Here is a 22,772-nt window from a genome sequence, read left to right as displayed (position 1 = left end):
TGGATGTTGGCAATTTGATCTCTGGTTCCTCTGCGTTTTCTAAATCCAGGTTGAATATCTGGAAATTCACAGTTCACGAACTGTTGAAGCCTGGCTTGGAGAATTTTGAGCATTACTTTACTGGTGTGTGAGATGAGTGCAATTATGTGGTAGTTTGAGCATTCTTTGGCATTGCCTTTCTTTGGGATTGGAATGAAAACTGACCTTTTCCAGTCCGTGGCCACTGCTGAGTTTTCCAAATTTGCTGTACAACCGATGGAAATAGCTTAAGGAAACTTGACATGTGAGACAGTGTGTTACATGCCCTAGGGGATAAAAGATATGTCAGACATATTCAAACCCTACAGGTATACTATAAGCAATCAAAAAAGGGGGGAAAAAAACCTTTTTTTTCAAAAATGGAAAAATTGTAGTATGTAAGTAATTCACTGCCATAAAATTAAGTTAGAGATAGATTTAGTGTAGAGACTGAAATGTCTAATTCTCCATCTGTCATTACAGAGATAGACACTATGAAGAGTTTTGTTGAGACTTTCAGAATTTTTATGTGTATAGTATAATACATGTGTATAGAAACGTGTATTTTTATGCAGTGGGATCATATTATATATATTGTTCTTTAACCTCTGTCAGTGCATATAATTATCTTTGCTTTATTTCTCACTGGCTGTGTACTATTCCATTGTATGTGTGTATCACACTGCCTCATATTGACAGTGGGACCCAGTTCTCTGAGCTTTTTACATTGAAGTATAGTTGATTTATGTTGTTGTTCAATCAGTCATGTCTGACTCTTTGTGACCCAGTGAACTGCAGTATGCCAGACTTCCCTGTTTTAGGTGTACAACCTAGTGATTCAATATATTCATAGATTATACTTATTTAAAGTTATCATAAAATAATAACTGTATTCCTCTGTGATGTACAATATGTCCTTGTTGCTTTCTCTGAGATATTTTTTACCCCATTAGAAACAGTGTTGTAGTAAATATCCTTGTTCATTTATTTATTTATTACACTTGTTAAACCAACTTCTTAGGAAGATCAGGGGAGATTTCAGAGAAGTGGAACTTTATTAGAGCCTGGAGGATGGTGTGGCATGAGCAAGGATGGAAACCACAAGATGTAGTCTGGGGTCTGTGAATAGATGTCTTTGGGTGAGGTGTAGATTTTGTGGTTTCCATCTTGGGCAATTGACTCACGATAAAAAGTTAAGATGAAGGGGGAGTTTGCAAAAGAACATGAAGTTCCTACAGTTTAGATGTTTTGAGTTTGCAGTGATGCCATGATGAAATGCCTAAGAAACATTAGATGTGGGAATGGAGGGTGTCAGGTAGATGGGAATCACCAGAGAGGAGGAGGCATCGGTTTCCAGGAAGCACTGGGAAAGCCATGGCACACAAAAGAGACATCATGAAGGATGGTTCAGCAGGGCTGGGGGACCGACTGGATGTGACGGAAGTCAGGAGGCCCTGTTTCCTTATCTAAAATTTGGGGGACGACAATTTCTGTCCCTCACGGTTAGTATGAGCACTAAGCGAAATAACAGGCAAACTTTTCGTAAGTAACAGTTACTCCTGTAATACCATTTCATTAGGTTATGAACTTTCTCTGTAGTCCCCCAAATAATGGTCATCCCAGCAGGGCTCTAGGAGTTGTTCGTTTATGGAACGAAGAGGGTGGATTACAATGACCTTTTCAGGGAGCAACTGTGAAGTCACCGAAGGGGGTTGGCTATGTTTTCCCAGTGATTCAGTGGAAACTTAAGAGTTTAACTTAAGAGTCACCTCCAAAGATGTGAATCTGGTCTAAATACTTTGGGGCACTTTCACATCTGTGGTTACTGAGTTAAATTTTCCCTTTTATCTATTTCAACACCTCCTATCCCACCCCACTCCCCATCAAATTACAGAGATTTGTTTTTGCTTTTAGAGCAGAAAGGAAGGATGGGAAGACACATTCCAAATATTTAGTTAGTTTCAAAAGTATGTGTTATTCAAAGCACCTTCAAGTACTAGGTTTCTTGAAATAAGAAACTCTATCATCTCTCTCTGCTGTGTTCCCTTGGCAGGAACAGTAACCATCTACTTCAAGTGCAAAACACTCAGCTCTTTGCAGGGAAAGAATAACAGTGTGAGAGTTGGGAGAGGGGAATTCCAGGCTCAGCTCTCCTCATCCAGGTGGGAAGACTTCTCTGGGCCTCATGATTCTGATCAGTAAAATGAGAGGGCTGAACAGGAAGCCTTTAGTGCCTTATTGGTAAGAAAGCACAACCTCTGGTTCACAGATCCCTTGTGAGGTTGATGGGGCAGTAGCATGAGCCTTGTTTTGCAGACTTGGAAATGGGAAACCCAAGAGGTAAGTGACTTGGCTAAGCAGAATGTGATTTCCCTCCTCAGAGATGAGACCAGAGCCAGTGTCTGCCAGCTGGTTTCTAGCGGCAAACACTGTCTTCTGAAAAACTCTGCCTTTGATTGGGATGGAGGCTTCTAGAAGGTCAGGGATCTGCTTCCTTCATGTGGAAATCACCTCCCATCCCTTGGCAGCCCCCATTATTTCTTCCCTTCCCACTCCCACTTTACACTCTTTATTCCAGCCTGAACTACTTTGAGTTCTTCATATGGCCCCACTTCCTCTCACGTCCTGCTCTTTGCATAAACTGGGTATATTTTTCTCTTCTCTGGGAAAACTTTTCTCCCCATGAACCTTTTTCCCTAGTTAACTCCTCGTCTTTTAGGCTTTTGTTCTGTCCTTGTCTCTTTCAGATAGCTTTCCCCAACTCTCCCTCCTAGCTATGTTGGAGATACTTTCTCTGAACTTTTCTAATCATTGTGATGATAGTATTTACCACTCTGCAAGGTAAGTGCCTGTTAACTTACCAAAGTATATGAAAAATATACTTGATGGTTGTCCCCAGATTTCAATGGCTTCAACCAGGTAAAAGCTTTTCTTTCATGTAACAAAAAATGTAGAAATATGCTCTCCAGAGTCAACGTGGTAGCTTAACAGTCAACAGGGACCAGATCCTTAAAGCTTTGTGCTTCAGTGTCCTTAATGTTGCCTCATGGTTCCAAGATGGCTGTTGGAATGCAAGCCATCACATCCATGAGAGGGGCAGGAAACAGGAAATATCTACCAGATGAGTCAGCCCCATTTATGAAACTTTCCTATAAGCTCTACCAGAAGTCATCTACTTGCCTATCCTAGGTTGGTAAATATAGTTTGTCAGTATCCTGAAAAACACTGGATGCTCTTGGGAAGCTACAGGAGAGAGGAGCTGTTTGGTAAACAATCTGCATTTCTGTCATCTAAACTACTCAAGATGTGGTAGGCCATCCATGTCAGTCTGTGAGCAGACAAGTGAGAAAATGTAAGAATTTATGAACTTTTATAACAGCTTGACATTGACATGATGTGGTATCTATCCACAATTATAGGCAGTAAAACAGTAACATTTGGTTCTTTCCCACAGAGTTTGAGAAGCCCTACCTGCCACAGGTCCTCTGTCTTCCCCACAAGACTGCAGGCATCAAGAGGGCAGGTAAGCTTTGCTCTCTGTTTTGTTCATGGGTCCTGCTGCTATAACACCTAATGAAGAGGTGGTTTACAAACCTGTGAGTCTGGATGATGCCAGAAACTCGGCCTCTGCACTGATGCTGAATTCAATCTTGAAGACAGAGTTTGGGATGAAATAGAAAAGAACAGGAAAAAAAAATGCTTTATTGCTTTGCCAGGCAAAGGGGCACACAGTGGGCTCCTGCCCTTGAAAACTGTGTGTACCTACCCAGGAGGATTTTTTGAGGAGTTTTATAGCAGTAGTTCAAGGGTAAGGTTGCTGATAAGATTAGGGTGTGTGAAGGTCCTGCACTCCCTTAATCTGGTCTCAGGTCACCTTAGTGATGAGCTGCTCTGGTTCCTTTAATCTAGTCTCAGGTGGTCTTCTGTGGCATGAAGACTGCTGATATCTTCCATTTATAGAAAGTTAATTCTATGAAGAACTTAAAAACATTGTTATGTGTATCATTTGAGGCTGAACAAGAACCCTGCCCCAATACTGCACTACTGTTTCTTGGCTTCTCCTCCCTGGACTCTGCATCCCCTCCCTTCCTGGATTAGCAACTGTTCAAATCTGTGCTTTGAAACTCAGGGAAGGTCATGGAGGCTGGAGTCTGTTCCCTATAAGAAATGGGGGTACACACAACAGCTTCTATACCCAGGAGCCCCACAGGGTCCTGGTGAGCTTCAAGGTTAAGCACTGATTACATTTGTCACCATCTGGTTCTTGCTCAGCTCACCTGCTCAGATGTGTCTGAATTTCTCTCCTCTTCCGTGTCCCTTCACGATCTCATGTTCTTGCTTCTCTCTTGCCCTACTGTCTGTATCTCTATGATCCCTCTTTCTCTTCCAACTCTTGAATATGCCAACTCAGCCCTGAGCCTTCCACTTCTCTCTCTCTACACCTTCTCCCTCTGGGCTTACCTACTTCATCAGCTTTCCTGCTCCTACAGGAGAAAGACCTCCAGATCTTGGCCTCAGGCTGAACTCTCTCTTGGCCCCTGGTATCTTCCAGGTGCTTGCTGGAGTACCTCCAAAACTGAAGTCTCTCTTCTCCTAAGTTAGGCTGACTTCCTGACTCTTTCCCCAGAAACCAGTGGGATTTGACGAAGACCCAAGAGAGGCCAAGCCTTGGGAACGGATAAATCTAAACAGTTGGGAGAGATAGGATGTGCTTCTACATATGAGCAAAGGAGGCTCCCCACGCTTAGACCAGGCCCAGAGGGGCCCCTCCTGCAGGGCTCTGGGAAAGTGGTGCAGGCCTTGCTCATGAAACTACAATGCTTTCTGTATTGGAGAGGGAGGTGTGATTGAAGATACTTCCTCCCTCAAGGATGACCCTTCATCACAGTGAGCAATTGCTCTTCTCTAATTAAGTGCAAAGCCCACCCACTGTGAACTTACTCCCCAGATCTGTCCAGGACTGCCCTGGCCTTCTCAGCTTGCTTCACAATCAATAGCTCTAGAAAAAAGGAAGCTTTATTCACTGAAATCGCAGATCAATGAGACAAGATTTGCATATGAGCTGAGTATATAAATCCTGGGCTGAGGTAATAATTTTTTTTTCACCTGCTATCTCCTTATTTTCCCTCCCTTTCTGTTTTCTCAGTTCATTCTCCTTTCAGCTCTTTTGTCCTTCTCTTCACTGATAATATCTTTTCCTTAAAGACTCCTACTTTTCCCCACCCCACTCCTATGCACTTCCCCCAGGCCCTGTGTGATGATTATCTGTGAATTTGCCACCTTCCACCCAACCCTGAGGGCAGAGATACTAGTTCCCTCTGGGTCTCCAGAGTGATGGCTTTCCTGATAGCTCAGTTGGTAAAGAATCTGCCTGCAATGCAGGAGACCCCAATTCAATTCATGGGTCAGGAAGATCCTCAGGAGAAGGGATAGGCTATCCACTCCAATATTCTTGGGCTTCCCTTGCAGCTCAGCTGGTAAAAAATCCACCTGCAATGTGGGAGACCTGGGTTTGATCCCTGGGTTGGGAAGATACCCTGGAGAAGGGAAAGGCTACCCACTCTAGTGTTCTGGCCTGGAGAATTCCATGGACTACAGTCCATGGGGTTGCAAATAGTCAGACACGACTGAGCGGCTTTCACTTTCACTTCTCCAGAGTGAGCTGGGCATGGGGGTTTGGGGGCTGCCTCATGGCCTATGCTCAGCACTGTTCTTTGAACCCATAAGTCTGTTTATTGAACAACCTCTCCTGTTCCTCTCTTTCTCCATTCTTTCCTCTTCTATCTCCCAGCTTCTTCTCCTTTCATTCATCTTCCTTAAGAGGAAGATTCCTAGTAGGTACCTTGACAAGGAGGAGCTAGTTTGTGTCACCATGGTTGGGACTTCCCTGTCCCAGAGGCCAAGGGGTCACCTAGGACAGTTGGGGATCATTTTCCTACCTGGCAGTGTTCCCCAATATGCTCCCTTACTCCCAGGGGACTTGAAAAACCTGAAGAGTATTTGTGCCCTTCTCTTGCCTGAAGGCTTTGAAAGCTTCTCTTAGACAGAGAGGCGGAAATGGTATGATGGAAACCCCAAAAACCTGATCCCAATGAGTCTCTCCAGAAGATAGTGCCCATAGGATTCTTGGGTTTCTATTTTCTGTCTTGACTAAGAAGTTGTAATGTGTGCACTCTTTCAAAACAGATACAGCTTTTGACTTTATTTTTGCCAGTTTAATCATGTTTTGTTGTAACTTTCTTTTCTTTCCTCTGGGATATCAAAAACTTGCATTGGCACATTTGGGGGTCCTCTTCTCGGTGTGATACTTATATATAGAGGTAAGTGATTGTTTGAATAAAAATTGGCATGGGTAACTGCCAACACAACTTCCTGCAGTGTTAGAGACAAGTCCAGATTGAAACGGAACCTGGGGTCCCGTCTTGTATGCTAGCTGCTTAAGATCAGAGGCTCCAGTGCTTGTGACTCACGACAGTGCTGGCCACTGACATTCCTGTAGTGTGTCACTAACAATGTGCCTCCATGTAGGATCTCATTTGAATCTTGTGTCAGTGCTCCTAAGGTCAGTTGTAATCACCTACATTGTCGGTGAGTGAGTTGAAGGTCAAATGTTATGTACTGAATAACTTGCCTGCAGTTCCATGGCCAGGAAGCACTTCCTAAGGCTCAAACCCACTTTTTGCTGCTAAATTCCTTGTTCTTCCCACTGAGCCACATGGTCCAGGTATGAGCTCTGCTCTAGGGTGATGAGCGTCATGGGATTCATGGGATGGTTCTTGACTGCCACTGCCCTTGCTGTCAATGTGAGAAATAGCTCCTGATGAAGTTCACTTTTCCTGGGAGAGAAGGAAGGTGAGTGATGTGCAAATAGCTGAACTTCCTTGCTCCAGTTTCCAGAAAATGCTGCCAGGGCCCATGGATAGGACCACTTTAAATCCTTCCCAGTCTCTCCTCTTCCTGTGCATACCTTCTCTTCCTTGCAGCCTCTCAGTACTGCCTTCCTTCTGCCTCCGGCTCTCTGGGCACCCCAAAGCCTATTAATACCCATTGTTGCAGTCAAAAATATTGTGCAGTTACTCTCCTGTCCCAACCTTTGCTGAGAAAGATTCTGGTTAATTAACATTGATTGCAATCCACCACTGCAAGTAAAAATCGATCGCTAGGGTCCCTAATTTGAATGTACTTCTCTCTCCTTATCTCTGGTGAGAAAAAGAGAGGCAGAGAGGGTGAGAAAGGGAAGAGGGGGAGAGGACAGAGGGTATTTCTTAAGCAGTCCAATTTCCAGGGTCCCTGGTGAGGGACATTAGTGATGCTGCTGGTCTTTAGATCTTGCCCACTCGCCTTCAGCGTGGCCATTTTTCAGTGTGACGTCTAATTGCCACAAATAGTCACTGTGCCCATTTGGGCCTTGTTCATAGCTCCCTACTTTATTGAGAGAGGAGTGCTAGTATTGATTCTGGATGGCCAGGGAGAGCACCAGAGAATATTAGTAAGGAGCGGAGAGAACACAGTACATAAACTTTTATGACACGATGTCAAGCTGGATTGTGAAGACATAAATGAAAAGGACAGCATGCTCTGTAATTACCGCAAGCACACGTCTTCTGTCTGCTGGGGAAGGCGGCCCAGGCTGGCTGGGGCAAATTGCAGAGGGGGATGAACTGTCCAGCTCACAAAAACAGTGGCCCGTAGTGGTTGCTCCTCATGCTTGAGAAAGAATATATGGAATGAAAAAAAAAAAAAGCCCTTCTTGTTGTGTGTGGCAGTGTGGTCCTGAGAAAATTGTGTGGGTTCTGATGTCAAGTTTGTCACTGACTTTGGCCATGTGACAGAGGGTTATTCACTTAACCTTCTGAGCCCCAATTCCCTACAGGGTAAAAAAGAGGTAATTATAACTACTTTGCAGGGATGATGTAAAGATTAAATGAGATAATGCATGCAAACATTTTGCATGGTATTGGAAAATAGCAGGCTCTCAGCATAGTTGGACTTTCCTGGTGGCTCAGCTGGTAAAGAATCTGCCTGCAGTGTGGGAGACTTGGGTTTGATCCCTGGTTGGGAAGAACCCCTGGAGAAGGGAACGGCTACCCACTCCAATATTCTGGCCTAGGGAATTCCATGAACTATATAGTCCATGGGGTCGCAAAGAGTCAAACATGACTGAGTGACTTTCACTTCCACTTTCACTTCTTTCAGCAGATAGTAGATATAATCATCATTATTCATTTTTGATTCAATAAATATTTATGGAATATTTGCCCTGTGCCAGCACTATGCTTGATGCCAGAGGTAGATGGGCACCCCAGGCTCATGGATCACACAGTTCTATGGGTGAGACAGACATTAATTAATTATCAACCCAATATGTTAGAAGCTGGGAAGAAGGCCATAGTGCTACATGACAAGGTGAGATTGAGGGCAGGAGGAGAAGGGGATGACAGAGGATGAGATGATTGGATGGCATCACCAACTCAATGGATATGAGTTTAAGCAAACACTGAGAGATAGTGGAGGACAGGGAAGCCTGGCATGCTACAGTCCATGGGGCTGCAGATTCGGACACCACTTAGACTGAACAACAATAACTCCTATTCCTGCCTTTTCAACACTCACATTTATTTGTTTATTATCTGTCTCACTCACTGAGAACAGGGACTTGGTTTGTTTGATTCTCTGCTCTGTCTCCATTGCCTAGAAGCACGAATGACATAGTGAGTGGGCACTCAGCAAATATTTACTAAGCCAATGAATAGCTATATACCCAGGATTCAGAGCAAGAATTTTGTACCTGACTTTTAAGAGCTTATAGTCAAATGAGGTACAGAGGAAATGCATAGTATTTAAGACTCAGTGAAACCATTATCAAGTTTAGTTACAAAATCACAATGGAATGTGTACCTAGAAAACTCTCTGCCTGGACACTGGCATCACATACCAGCATGGGCTGGTGACACAGATGTCACACGGTCAGTATTTAGTGAGGAGTAAGGAAAGGCAATGGACAAATAATGTAAGTGGTTGTCCCTTCTGAGGTTTGTGGCTGTGTTCACCCAGTGTGAGTAGTTAGTCAGGGTAGGTTGACTTGTTTAGCCAACAATGCCCAATCTCAGCAGTGAGGTCAGCACAGGGATTCCACTCCACCAATTATTCAGGACCCAGGCTCTGCTGGTCGGGTCTTGGGTGCCCCAGTGGAGCCTCCTTGTCCAGTTGGCTGGTGACTCACTGCAGCAGCCTGGAGCCTGCCAGGGAGCTGGCTCTGGCTCACGTTGTGTTGGTGAGACGTCACGCAGCCGATGCAGGGCGGACTGGGGAGTTCAGACAAGTGGTGTGTCCAGGAAGGGGAGCTGGTGGGCACCCTTGGTCTCTACCGCCATGAGTTCAGCAAACTCATGGAGACCCAACTGTGTGCCAAACAGCGGGTTCCAACATGGCCAGACCCCAGAGCCCTCCAAGAGAATGCCATCTAGTGGGCAAAACACTGAACAAAATCACCAACGGCAGGTCTTAATAAGAGCCATAGTAGAGGGACAGCAAGTACAATAGCAATGCAGAGGAAGGAAGGAGTTATTCCATACCAATTATGGGGCAGTTGCAATGGGCACAGTTAGACTGGAAAGGAAGTTAGGCCTGTAATCCCTGGGGTGGTGAGATAGCTACTCTACACCGTAGACTTGTGTTCCCCTCCCGTGGTACAGGCTGGTGACAGGTAAGCAGCTGTCCAGGGTGTCCATTTCACAGATCTCCTGGTGAGGTTTCACTAGCTCTGAACAGTGAAGTGTCAATCAAAAGGACAATGTTTACTTCTGGGTCAAGTCGGGAAGGAAAGAGGTGTTCTTTCTCCATCTACTTGTTCTCCACCCGCTGGCCAAACGTTGATACTGAGTTACCTTGTAAGCCTCATTTGGGGAGGCAGGGCTTCTAAATGACTGAGGAACAACCTCCCTTTAACACCCTGATTCGTTGGAATTACCCTGGAAAGTATGTGAATGAGAAAGAAAAATGTTATTGAGTTTAAAAATGTTATATATTTTGGAAACCAGTGCAATAGTTTCCTACCAGCTTAAAAATGCACCAGTCCTGTCTTCCAGCAGTTCTACTCCTAGGGATTTACCTAGGAGAAATGAAAACATATGTCCACAAAAAGACCTGTGCTAGAGTATTTATAGCAACTTTATTTGTAATAGCCAAACACTGCAAACAGTCCAAGTATCTGCCTGCAGGTGATTGGATAAAAACATTGTATATTGCATATTCATATATGGAATACTCTTTGACAATAATTAGTAGGTAAAGAATCAATTACCAGAATACTCAACCACCTGTGTCAATATTGAAAACATTATGTTGGGGAGAAGGAGTGGGACACGAAAGAGTACATGCTGTGTGATTCCTCTGTGTAAAGTTCAAAGCAGACGAACTAATTTGTGGTGACAGAAATTAGGATAGTAGTTTCCTCTGGGAGAGAGAATTGGCTAGAAGGGGACATGAGGGAACATTCTGAGATATGGAAATGTTAAGATTTGAAACACTGAATGATAGCGTACATTTATCCAAAGTCATCAGTTGGTACCCTGAAGATCTATGCATTTCATTGTATATAAATTTTACTTTAATGTTAACCAAGCAAAAAAAAAAAGTGTTCAGGCAAAATGAATGGATAATTTTGATTAAAGTGCGGGGTTCTAGATGGAGGGATAAGGGTAGAATACAGTAGTATTAGTACTTAGTATAGAATGCTAAGTAGTATTCTAAGACTGGTAAACAGCTGGGCTTCCCTGGTTGCTTAGATGGTAAAGAGTCTGTCTGCAATGCAGGAGACCTGGATTTGATCCCTGGGTTGGGATGATTCCCTGGAGAAGGAAATGGCAACCCACTCCAGTATCCTTGCCTGGAGAATCCCATGGACAGAGGAGCCTGGCAGACTATAGTCCATGGGGCTGCAAAAGAGCCGGACACGACCAAGGAACCAACACTTTCACTTTTCACTCACAGTAGCATGTAAGACTGGTCTACATTTTGGTCATCTAATGCCGAAGGAGTTGGATTTTATTACCTAAACAATAGGGTGCCACCCCAGGCTTTTGAGTAGTAGAGAAACAAGCTCACATGCAAGTTTTAGGAATGTAAGTGCTGTCGTGTGGAGAGGGAAGGGCAGTATGAGTAAGACGACTAGTCGCCTTAGGAGCCAGGGCCCCGTGAGTTATACGCAGAGTGGAATTTCCCTCTGCACGTATGCAGTGGCCAGTCCAGGGAGCCGGCCCGGGATCTAGTAGCTGTGTTGGCCAAAGGTCGAATTGTGAAACAAACAGTTTCTTTCATGCAGAGAATATTTTAATCCCTAGGACTCTTTAGTAAGATCAGGCCATGTGTTTTGATTGGAAATGATTTCTATTATTAGTTACTATTACTACTCTTGGACTGTTGAATGCCAAGGCTTGGGAGGAGCTGGGCAAGACCCAGAGAAAGAAATAGTCTGTGAAGTTTGCATTTTCCAGAGCTCAGCAGACAGGCCCTCAGCCTTGCAGCTAGTCATTTTACACTCATTCACCCACACCTCGGGCTGTGTCCTTCAGTTTGCATCAGAGATCAAGAACCTGGAAGCGGTGATGGTAGAGCCACAGGGCAGAGTTTCAGAGGTGAACAGCTACTTAGACCCATACTCAGCAGTTCATGTGTTCCTCAAAAATCCTAGGAAAGACTGTGGCAGAAGTGCCCCCATGCCATCCTGAATTGTCACCTCGATGAGCCTCCCATATCTCTTGAGGGTCCAGAAAAGATGAAAGAACTACCAAGTCAGCTCAAAAAAACTCTTGTTTATTAAGTCAAACATTGCATAGGTATTTTCTGAGTGTTGACTCTGTGTGGGCGATGGGACGTGGAAGTAGGTGAGATACGCGGGGCTCTTCACCTCTTCTGACTCCTTCCTATCACCCAGCAGCATCTCCATTTCAAGTATTTTCCATGACAGTCTTGAATGTATGTATTTAGGTCCTTTTCATCAGAGATGATTCATGAAATAGCAAACCAAATGTGGCCTTATTTTAGTACCATTGTCAGATTTTTCTCTTAAACACCTCTAGGAATCGGAACAACAAATCCTTTGTCAGTCTCTGAAGCAGAGTCTCAGAAGTAGTCATTGTAGTTGGACACACCAGGTGCTCAGTAAGTGCTGAAACTGTGCCTAACCAGGGACTCTCTGGAAGGTAAACCAGGTAGCTGCTTCCCAGGGTCCCAGTCATCCTGGCTGTGATGCCCCAGGGGGCTCCCATCCATGCTGACTGGGGGTGTCCAGCAATTTCATGGTATGAGTGCCCAGTGAATTGTTGCAGTGTTTGCAATCTCATGGTGCCAGGGGTCTTTCAGTGGTCTTTGGGGTGGGAGTGGCCCTCATGTAGTCTGCCAGCTGTCCTGAATGCGCAATGCTCATCAGCTTAGTAGTTCTTCAGGGGGTCCTTGCTTTGCCCTGAACAGCAGAGGCTTGGACATGAGGAATCAATCTTCCTGGAAGCTGCAGATGGTCAGCCTTCCTTCCAGACTCCCCTGGAGGCAGGACTGATTACCAAAGAAAACTGGCTTTCTCTGCCAGGGAGGCCTGTGTTCCCACTCTCGGCAAGTCTGTGGACCTCAGAACCTTTGCCACACGTGGACCTTTGCCGGGAAGAGACAGCAAAGCAGAAAAAAAAAAAAATTCTGGAGGCAGAGAGGCCTAGGTTTGCATTCTGGCTGTACTGTTTACAGGAGGTGAGACCTAGTCTATTACTCCAGTCCTCAGTTTTCTCATCAATAGGTGGAGGTAATAATAGTGATGACTTGTATTAGAGTAAGTAGTACTGGGAACCATGACCAACAACCTTAAATATCAGTGTCCTACCACGAGAAAAGTTTATTTCTCATTCAGGCACAGTCTAACGTGGATGGTTTTGACAGATGGCTCTCCTGGATCGCGCCTCTATGAGAATGGATTCAGAAGTCAAGATTCTCTCCATTGCCTACCTCTCCTCTTCTAGGGACGTGAAGTCCTGTGTCTCCAGCATTGGGACAGAGAGAGAGAGAGCCAACAACTTTAATAAGATAATCCAAAACAAAAACTGTCAGTACCTTTGCTCACAAAATGTGCAGAAATACAAGAGGCCAATGAATCATCTCCCCAAAGTTGGCAGCTTGAAATTGACCTCGATGGGAGTATTTACATCTCAGAAATCAGCAGATGCTACAACTGAGGACCATTCCCCAACTGGCTGTTAAACATTTCCGGAAGCATCCCTGGTCCCCTTCAGCTCTGAGTTAGATGGGCATCCTGAGGGCTGACCATCTTCCTCAAACACTTCGTGTCAAATGATGTTTGAGAAAGAAGTGATCCTATTCTTGAGTCTGTGCAGAAAAGCAGGTCCTGAGAAGCAAAGAGAACAAAGTATGGCCTCTACCAGGAGTCACATTCTGTTCATAGCCTCTGGAGGCTGCAGGCCTATCACTAAGCCATACTTTATCTCAGTGACAAAACCCAGAGCTGTGTCCATGGCATCTCACCTTCTGAACCCTGGAAGCAACACTTGCAAAAGCCATGGGCTCTCTGCCTGAGCTGTCAAACCTGCCTCATTGTCCTCCTGTCTTGACTGCTACCCCAGCGGTCTCCAGGCCAGCAGAACTGAGAGCTTTTCAGCAGTTGGGAAGCTCAGCAAAAGGCTCTCCTTTACAGCATCCCCCATAAAGAAGAGCTGTCTTTTAAAGATAATTATGGGTCCTGCAATACATGCACCTATGCACATTCCCTGTCTCCTAATGCTCACATTTCCTACTCTTGCCATTTTCTTTTCTGAGACCTCTGGGAGCCATTAACAGGGTTTTCCTGCTCCCCAGGATTTGCAGGAGAATGCAGATGGGCCCAGAGCGGCCTCAGTGACGTCTAGAAGGATGTGATAGAATTTGCTACTGGAACACTTGCTTTTCTTACCTGTGGCGAACATTCGTCACCACTCCCCAAAATAGTACAGGCAGAACCAAGGCTTCTGGGTCTCTGGGCTGGCCTTGGCCTGGGCCTGTGTGTGCTGGGTAGAGAGGGCTGGGGTTAGTTTCACTCACCGTTCCAGTGGAGGAAAGGCAAGGTTCAGTGCCTTTTGGTTTGTTTTCACAAACTCAGTGGGACCACCTCCATCCCTACTACCACCCAGTTTGCAATTAGACCCTCCCCAGACCCTGGAACACAGCCTCAGGCAGCCACAAGCTCCAAATGGCAGTGGATGAATGGCCAAGCCTGCAGTGATGTCAACGGCCTGTGCTGAGGCCAAGGAAAATATGCGGGGGCCCGGGATGGCTTCATCCCTGGGCTTGTTGTAATGCAGCTGCGAGTCGTAAGTTTTCCATCTGAGCAGACAGAGTATGGTATATCTGAATTAGACTCAGAACCTAGCATGCCGTCTCCGGAAGCCTTGCCCCCTCCCTTGACTCCTCATTCTCCTTGAAGAATCACAATTCTCCAAGCAAGTGGAGCTTGAAGGGGCTAGAGATGGAATGTGAGGTAGCTAGAACTGTCGGTAATTTGGAGATTTGGGGGAAGAAACCTTGAAGTCCACAAGTCATGGCAATGTGGGGTGGGAGTAGAGGCAGTGAGCAGGCAGGGCCATGGGGTGGAAGAGACAGAATTCTGGAATTCTTGACATGCAGCTGAGAGCAGACACGGCTGTTTTGATCATTCAAGCTCCTATGCCTACTTCTTCCTGATTTATATAAGTCGTTCCAAGTTGTAGTTCCTGTTTTGAAGGGGCAGAGGCTTGAGTGGCTTAAAATCATTGTTCCAATCTTTTGCTTGCCGCTCCCCATGAAGACACAGCCAGCGGGACTCTGAGCACCCTGTTCCTCCTTCAGGCTGCTGGTGGTGGAGCCATCTCCATGGTCAGTAATTCTCCTTTTGAATCTGCATCACACAGATGCAGCCCCAGGGGGACCATCCTTAAGTACCCAAGCGATGCATTTTATGGATCAAATGACAAGTGGAAACCGAATTGTTTTTCAGAGTCCAGCAAGGCCTTGGAGCCTGGGAGCAGTTTAGCATGACTCCCTGGCTGCCCCCTCCCCCTCCTCCTCCCAGTTGCCTCCTCCTCCCCCAAGTCTCTGAATTGCCCCAGCAGAGTAGAGGTTGAAGAAAGTAGGGTCTGTATGGCCTGACAGCCTGATGGGCTGCAGGGCCTTTCCTCCCCCACGCTGACCGGGGCTGGCTGGACACAGCCAGCCATCACCAGGATCACTGCCTCCCCCTTTCCTGCTATAACCCCACCATCACCGACACTTGGCTCTCCTTTTATGACTGTGTTTATACAGCAAACATACTTCGGAAAAAGGAAGAACCCTCCCGTGGCTGCTGGCCATTCCACCTTGTGGTTGCAGAAGCAAAGCAGGGCTGGGCCTGATCTCTGGATGCCACAGTGTCCTCCCCAGGGTCCTGGGGTGCTCTGAGACAGTTGGGCCTTTGACGCACATCTCCATCCCCTCTTCTGGGTCACCTGCCACCATGAGATGATGCTGGGGCTTTAAGTGTCCTGGGGAAGGTTCAAAGCTGAGCCACAAAGCTGGAGACCCATCTGTGTTTGTACCTGTAATACCTATTTGCTTCCCTGACCGAGAAGAATAACCTAGGAGCTTCCAGCTCCTGAGAACATAGTAAGTGCTCCCCAGACTTTGGCTCTTGTCATTCATTATCAAGGCTGTGCTGGGTATTGTCTGGGTGCTTTGTGTGTTTTTTCTAATCTTTATGCCATCTTAGCAGGAAAAGTACCATTAGCTTCATGTTAGAAGTTTGACTCAGAAAAGTTAAGTAACTTGCTCAAGGTAACAGAGCTAGGCAATGTTAGAGGCAGTCTAACTCTGAAGTCTAGGCTCATTATAGGAAAGCCTGCAGCCTCCTCATATTTTTTCTCATGCATGCATGCTAACTTGCCTCAGTCATGTCCAACCCTTAGTGACCCCATGGACTGTAGCCCGCCAGGCTCCTCTGTCCATGGGATTCTCCAGGCAAGAACATTGGAGTGGGTTGCCATTTCCTTCTCCAGGGGATCTTCTCAACCTAGGGATCGAACCCGCGTCTCCTGAAGCTCCTGCATTGTAGGCACATTCTTTACCACTGAGCCACTGGAGAAGCCCAATATATGTTTTTTCTGTCCTCTGTTTTTTCTCTGTCTTGATGGACTGCACAGGGGCTGACCACTCAATCCTCAGGGTCCACGAGCCCTTGGCCTCTCCTTGGAGAGCAGATGCCTTCATCCTGTGTACTCGCCTCCGGGACTGTTTAAAGAACCCCTGCTGGTTTCTGAGCAGCAGAGCTGTGATGAGTGGTGGTCTGTTGGCCAAATGCCCTTTCCAGCTCTCCTCATGGACTTGTTGAAAATTCAGCTCAGTCAGGGTGGGGTTGACTTGGGCCTCAGAGGGTTGCCTCCCAGGAGAGGCCTTCCCACGGAAGCGACTGTATCTCCACGTCCTTCCCACCTGTACTGGATGGTGAGACCCATTTGGCCTAGGGAGGCTCAGCAGGCCAAGCTCCAATAGCTGAGGACGTTGGGGAGATGGCCAGTGAGTGAAGGGGCCAAGGTCACACAGTTGGGCCCTGAGGAGTGGATCTGAGAAGGCAGGCAGCATGGAGGGCTGGGGTCCACCTGGAGAGTCCATCTAGGACCTCAGAAACCATGGCCACTGCAGCCACTGGGGTTCCAGGTTTAGTGGTCCTCTAAGAAGCAGAGGAAGAGAGAGAAGTCTGTGATCCCAAGATCTGTGGGAAGAAGGAGACATCTCTCACCATTCATTACCAACATTCTCTCTTTCATGGTGTGGTCTTCAGTTTGGCCAAAGCTGTGTGTGTATCTGTGTGTCTGTGTGTCTGTGCAAAGACCATTACATGCTCAGAGCTCAACCTCCTATGTCTAGAGTGTGGCTAGGAACTCTCCAACATAGAACCTGTGGCATTGTTTGGTGGGAGCTAGCCAGGGCACCCCACAAATCTGTAGTGGAATAAAAGAATGACTGTGTGAGTGAGTCCATGAGTGACTCAATGAACAGATGAGATGGGAGACCTGTGCTGGGCTCTTTTGCTTGTCCTTATCCTTTCTCTCTGTATACAAATTCCACATGCTACCTCGATTTCTACTTCCTCAATGAACACAATTTGGATCAACCTATCAACAACCCTCAGATATAGTATCCAGGGTCATTACCAAGGTGAATACTCTCTCCACGGCCTCTTCCAGGCAGTCTCGAGCGAGCACTGAACTGAATCAGGAGTCCCACACTTGAGCTCTGACTTGGTTCCCAGTTAACTGTGTGGCTTTAAGTAGAACTCCTGCCTTTTCCAGGCATTAGCCGCTGCCTCTGCCAAAGGAGGGTGGCCTAGGTGGTCTAGGGGCCATCAAAGTATGGTTCTCTGTATGGCCTTTGAGTGAGCCATAGCCAACACACCCTTGGCCTTTGGTGCAAGAACCACAGTCACTGAAAACCATACACTCCTTTGAGGCTTCAGCTTAATTATCAAGTATCTGAAGCTTGAACCTAGTCTTCCTATTCATGGAAAAGAGGCATTGAGGGAGCCTAGCACAGTGCCTTCAGGCTGGCAAACAGGTCTGTCTTTGGAGTTGTAACAGAGAGCGAGGGAAGAGGGATGGGGATGTGAGAGGAAGAAGGCCCAGGCTGGAGGGCAGTTACAGGGCAAGGCTCCTCTCAGAAAGGCAAGGAGAGACCAAAGCAGGCAGGGTCACTGAGGAACGTCAGGTGCCAGAAGAATGTGGCTCTTCTGGGCTCGGGGACAGAGAACAACAGGCTTTTCAGTGCTGCAGCATTCTCCTCTCTCCCCCTCTCCTCCCGTAAACACCACCCCTGCGAGGAAGGGGGCAAAAGGTGAGCTGGGAGTTTCTCTATCCTGTGTCAGTGGCTCTGGACCGAGTTGATGATTCAGATGATTTAGTGATGATAAAAGAGTCAGTGAGACTCTGGAAGAAAAGCACAGCTTACCAAAAAGCCTCGCAGGGAGTCTAGGTCAGTTAGGGAACAGCATCTGAAAGTAGAAAGGCCATGAGTAACCTGCAGACTGGGCTGCAGGCCTGGCATTTGCAGGTGCAGCTACCAAGGAGCCTGAGTCACAAATCATCTCCCTGGTGAGGGCTGAGGAGCTGTGAGAAGGGCAGGGGAAGAGGGGCTAGGTATGCCAGGGCTGAGGAGCCTAGCCTCCGCCCCGCAAACAGCAGATGTCCAGGCGACACCTCTCCCGGAGTGGGTGCTACCTAAATTGTATGCTTCAGTGCTGACAAGCAGATCTTCTGTTTTCCCTAATCCCCAACTCCTAATAACCTTCCCACAGGCACCTGGAGTTCTGTCCAGGTGTGGAAAGCTTTATCACTTAGGGAATTAATGATCATAAGAGAAAACTCTTCTTGAGCACAAACTGTGCCAGGAACTACACTCAGTACTTTGTAGATACTGTGTTAGTCAGGCTTCTCCAGAGAAACAGAACAAATAGATCTATCCATCCATCCTTTCATCCATCTGTCTATATCCATCTGTCCCTCCATCCATTCATCTAGAGGTGGGGAGAGAGAAAGATTTATTTTAAGGAATTGGCTCACACAGTTGTAGGGTCTGTCAGGCACGTTGGCAGGCTGGAAACCCAAGGAAGAGTTAATGTCACAGTTGTGAGCTCAAAGGCAGTCTGGGGGCACAATTCCTTCCTTTTCTGGGGATCCTCAGTCTTTTCTTGTAAGACCTTCAACTCATTGGATCAGGCCCACCCACATTTTAGAGGGTAATCTGCTTGACTCAAAATCTATTGATTTAATCTGCTTGGCTCAAAATCTACTTGGTCCTAGTGCTTGACCAAGTCACTGGGCATTATGGCCTAACCAAGTTGCCACATAAAATAAACCATCACACATACTTTATTTCTTTAATTCTCTGTGTGTGGATAGGTGCTAGAATTATTTTAAATCTTGTAACCAGGTTAAGCACAAATTTTGTTTTCCTTTATCCTCATTTATAGGCCTAAAGGAGATTAAAGGAAGTTAACAAGTCACCAAAAATAACACATCTAGTAGGCAACAGTCAGGATTCATGTTCAGGACTGTTTGATTCTAGAGCCTACCCCCAGCCACTATACTGCACTGCCTTCCTGCTTTGGCTCCCAAAGTGTTTGTTTAAAACTACCTATGTTTGGGAGGTGTGTCATGTTAAATAATGACCAGTGACTCTCTTGTTCATTCCCCTTTTAAATATTTGGGAGTATCTATGATAAGTAGGACATGCTAGTGAATCAGGCTGGTCAATCATCTCTTACCCATGGGGTCAGGAGTTTTTGACCTTTCCTATTGAGAGCAGCATCACTTGACTAGCATTAAGGGGGATGCCCAGCATTGGGGGTGGTGCTGCCTGCACACTTGTAGTTTCTCTTTTCTTTTATATTCCACTACAAAAGTACTTTCATTCCCAGAGCATTGCCTCTCTGAGACTCTTTACAAGGCCATACACCTCCTGCCTTCCCTGTCCAGAGTCAAGGCCCCATTGCTGCCCTCCTGCCTATGCTTGGAAGCCTGGGCATCCTTCTTCTAACTCCTAATCAAAGGTAAGGAGAGAAAAAGAGAAACTTAAATTCCCATGATGAGCCTTGAGAAATGATGGATTTAAACTGGAAAGCAAAACTTGTTTCCAGCTTCAGGCCCCCTAGAGAAGGATAAAGAGCCCAAGAAAATGAGGCAAGAAAGAAATCATCTGCCCTGTCTCTGTCTGCCAGCCTCCCCCTCACATGGCTCCTTCTCCCCAGGGTCTCTGGTCTCTTCCCCCTTGGCTTCCACCTTCTGTGTTGACCTGGATGAAAAGGGTCAATGAAATGACCACCCTGATTCCTATCAACTGAAGTCCCTCAGCCCATACATACACAGGAGACCAGTGGCTTTGCTCACTACAAATCATGATCCTGACAAGCTGCTCACCAAAAGTCAAGTACGCAGCAACTGTTGAGACTCCCACACTCTCTCTGCCATGGAGGAATTTGCCTAATAAATTTCCTTTCCACTGTGTGAGGGAGAAAGGGAAGAGAGAAGCCGGCCAGCTTGGACAGGAAGCCCTGAATGCTGACGGTGCGGCGTTTGCTGCTTTGTTGGGTCTCCCTTGTTCAGCACCAGCCACTGGCCCTTATTCAGCATCTGCTCCCTGGTAGTGCCCCACACTGGTTGATGGAAGAGAAGAAAGGCAGACAGATGTTGCTGCTCAGGTTTCAGAGTTTTAGGACCCACTGGCTCCCCGAGATTCTAATACCACAGGTGTTTCTCAACCCAAGCCAAGAAGGTCAAGTTACAGCAGGAGACAGAACCTCATTATGGGCAGAGATATGGTGGGGTGTGGGCCTCTCGAAGTAGCTACTTAAGTCTAAGTAAATCAATTGACTGGTCTTATCTTCTGCATAGAAACCTGAATTTCCTTTCCATTTTCTTTATCAGAGAACTTATTTGATAGCATTTTATCTGAATAATGATGTCTCCAGGAGGATCTCTCTGATCATAAGATCCACTCTCCTTACTCTTACTCATAAGGGTAAGGCAAACATAGAACCATTAGAAGATTCCCCTAGTGGCCAGCTATCTCATTGCCATGAGCTGGTTACAACGTGGAAGAGTATTTTGCCCTGTGAATGCCTATTAAGAAAGGTAGTTACACATACTCTCTCCACTCGTGTGGGAGGAAAATGCAGAAGAAAGTGTCTTTCAAAACAACTATTTGCTAAAGAAAATGGTGTGAGCAGTAAGGCTGACACACGAACCAGGGCCACCAAATTTTCTAGCCCCGCAACATATGGGTTACAATGGAGGATAGCAGGAAACTCATAATTTCCACTGATATTTGGAAAAGAAGGCTATTTTCTATCTCATGGATACTAATTGCACATTTTTAGGTCTTTCACTTCTTTCCTACCTTCCTCTCTCTTTCCTTCTCCCCTTCCTTCCTTCTTTTCTCCCTTACTTCCTTCCTTCTGCTTTCATTTCCTTGGTGAAAATAGAACAATATCACCATGAAATAGAACAATGCATAAAATAGAACAAATAGAAAATAGAACAATGCAATGAAATAAGTAAGACTGAAAAGATCACTAGCTTCCCTGGTGACTCAGTGGTAAAGGACCTGCTTGGCAATGCAGGGTTAGGAAGATCCCCTGGAGAAGGAAATGGCACCCCACCCCGGTATTGTTGTCTGGGAAGTCCCATGGATAGAGGATCCTGGCCGGCTGCAGTCCACGGGATCACAGAAGAGTTGGACAAGACTTAACGACTAAGCAACATCAAAGCAAAACCACTTAGAGTAGGTCTGGAATTTATGCTGGAATCTTCATGTTATAGGACTACATCACTGGCCTTGAAATGGGTTGAATTGGCTTATCTTTGAGTGTGAGTCTGAGAAACAGAATTTTAAAGCTGAATGCATCCCATATAAAACTATGTAGTCCAATTCCCTTTTCTTCTAACAAACAAGGCAGCCAAGGCCAGAGAAGTTAAGATTCTTGAAAATCATTGCACAGATAAGATAAGACCAATCCTGAATTCTGAGTTTGGAGAAATAGAGTCAATTGCACCTTAAGACTGAGGAGGAGGCCTTCTTTCTCCTGGTGGAGCATGAAAACCTTTTGAGGGCCATCACCATCCTCATAAACTCACCTCCTTTCGTGGCTGCTGCCTTTTCCCTTCACCTTTCTGTCCCTCGGACTCTAGTCTCCTCTAAAAACAGAGGATCGGGAGGTCTTCTGTCTTTTGCACATGTCTCCAAAGGCATGCTATCTTGTGAGATTCTTAGCAGGAGAAGAAAACTTGAACTTGGAGAACCTCTGACATATTTTATCCTTCCTTTGAAAAATGTCTTGATGCCAGCTCAAACTGGTAAAGAGGCAAACATCAGAGAAGGCTCACCCTTAGAGATACTGGGCGTTGCTCTGTGTCATCATTTTTCAGAGCTGAAAATGATTATTAATAGATAGAGGATTTAGGCTAGCTAGGCTAAAAGGGTGACATGAAGTCTACATTTATCCTCCCCTTTTCTCCTGGGAGCCCAGAAACTCCCCCTTGTGCTCTCAGATCCCTATGGGATGATCCTGGTATCCTGGTTTGGTATCCTGGTTCTGTGACTTTATTGCAGTGTTCCCACAGTGAGATTCTGAGAGAAAAGGATAATCACACAAAATGGATTCATTTGAAAATCAAACATACAGGACAGTGGTGATCATCCTGCCTTGAAATGGAAGTTCACTTATAATCTTAATCATCATCATGGGACTCAGTATAAACAGATTTAAGCCTTCCTTGTAACCCGCATTCTCGTTTTTACACTGCAGTAGCAGAAAATTTTTCAAAACTTAAATCCAGTCATGTCATTCTCTTGCTCAAAAACTTCCAGCAGCTCCCCTTCATTCTCAGAGTAAAATTCAAAGTTCTCAGCATGACCTAAAGGGCCCTACATGACCTGGTGCTTGCTACTTCTGTGGCTTCACTTCCTATCATCTGTCCTTCACTCTGTTCTAACTACATTGGCACATTTGTTTCTCTAATTCACAAAACAGGTTCTGCCTCAGGGCCTTTGAACTTGTTTTATCTTCCTAGTTTATTTTCTGGGCAAATAGCCCTGTATTTAACTCTTGATTCATTCCTGTTTCTATTCAGAGGGGCTCCCTTGACTGCCCTGTAATGCCCCACCCGTCATTTTCCATTACCTCATCTTTTCCCTTTATAAACAGCTGTTTTTGTTGT

General features: G+C 45.9%; 1 long non-coding RNA gene across 2 annotated transcripts in view; it reads left to right on the top strand.

The window, feature by feature from the left end:
• Nucleotides 1-2,253: 2,253 nt before the first annotated feature.
• LOC133048405 (uncharacterized) overlaps nucleotides 2,254-22,772 on the top strand; it is a 140,311-nt gene continuing 119,792 nt past the window's right edge. Inside the window, exons 1-2 of one of the 2 annotated variants that reach the window (XR_009691033.1) lie at nucleotides 2,254-2,358; nucleotides 3,473-3,541. This is a non-coding gene — a long non-coding RNA (uncharacterized LOC133048405). Of the gene's footprint in view, nucleotides 2,359-3,251; nucleotides 3,371-3,472; nucleotides 3,542-22,772 lie in introns of those variants that run through there. The other variant, XR_009691034.1, reaches the window with a different exon arrangement.

This window comes from Dama dama, chromosome 29, assembly GCF_033118175.1.
Source record: "Dama dama isolate Ldn47 chromosome 29, ASM3311817v1, whole genome shotgun sequence".
NCBI classification, from domain to species: Eukaryota; Metazoa; Chordata; class Mammalia; order Artiodactyla; family Cervidae; genus Dama; species Dama dama.
Note: the sequence above shows the minus strand (reverse complement) of the source record. Positions and strands in the feature narration are given on the sequence as shown.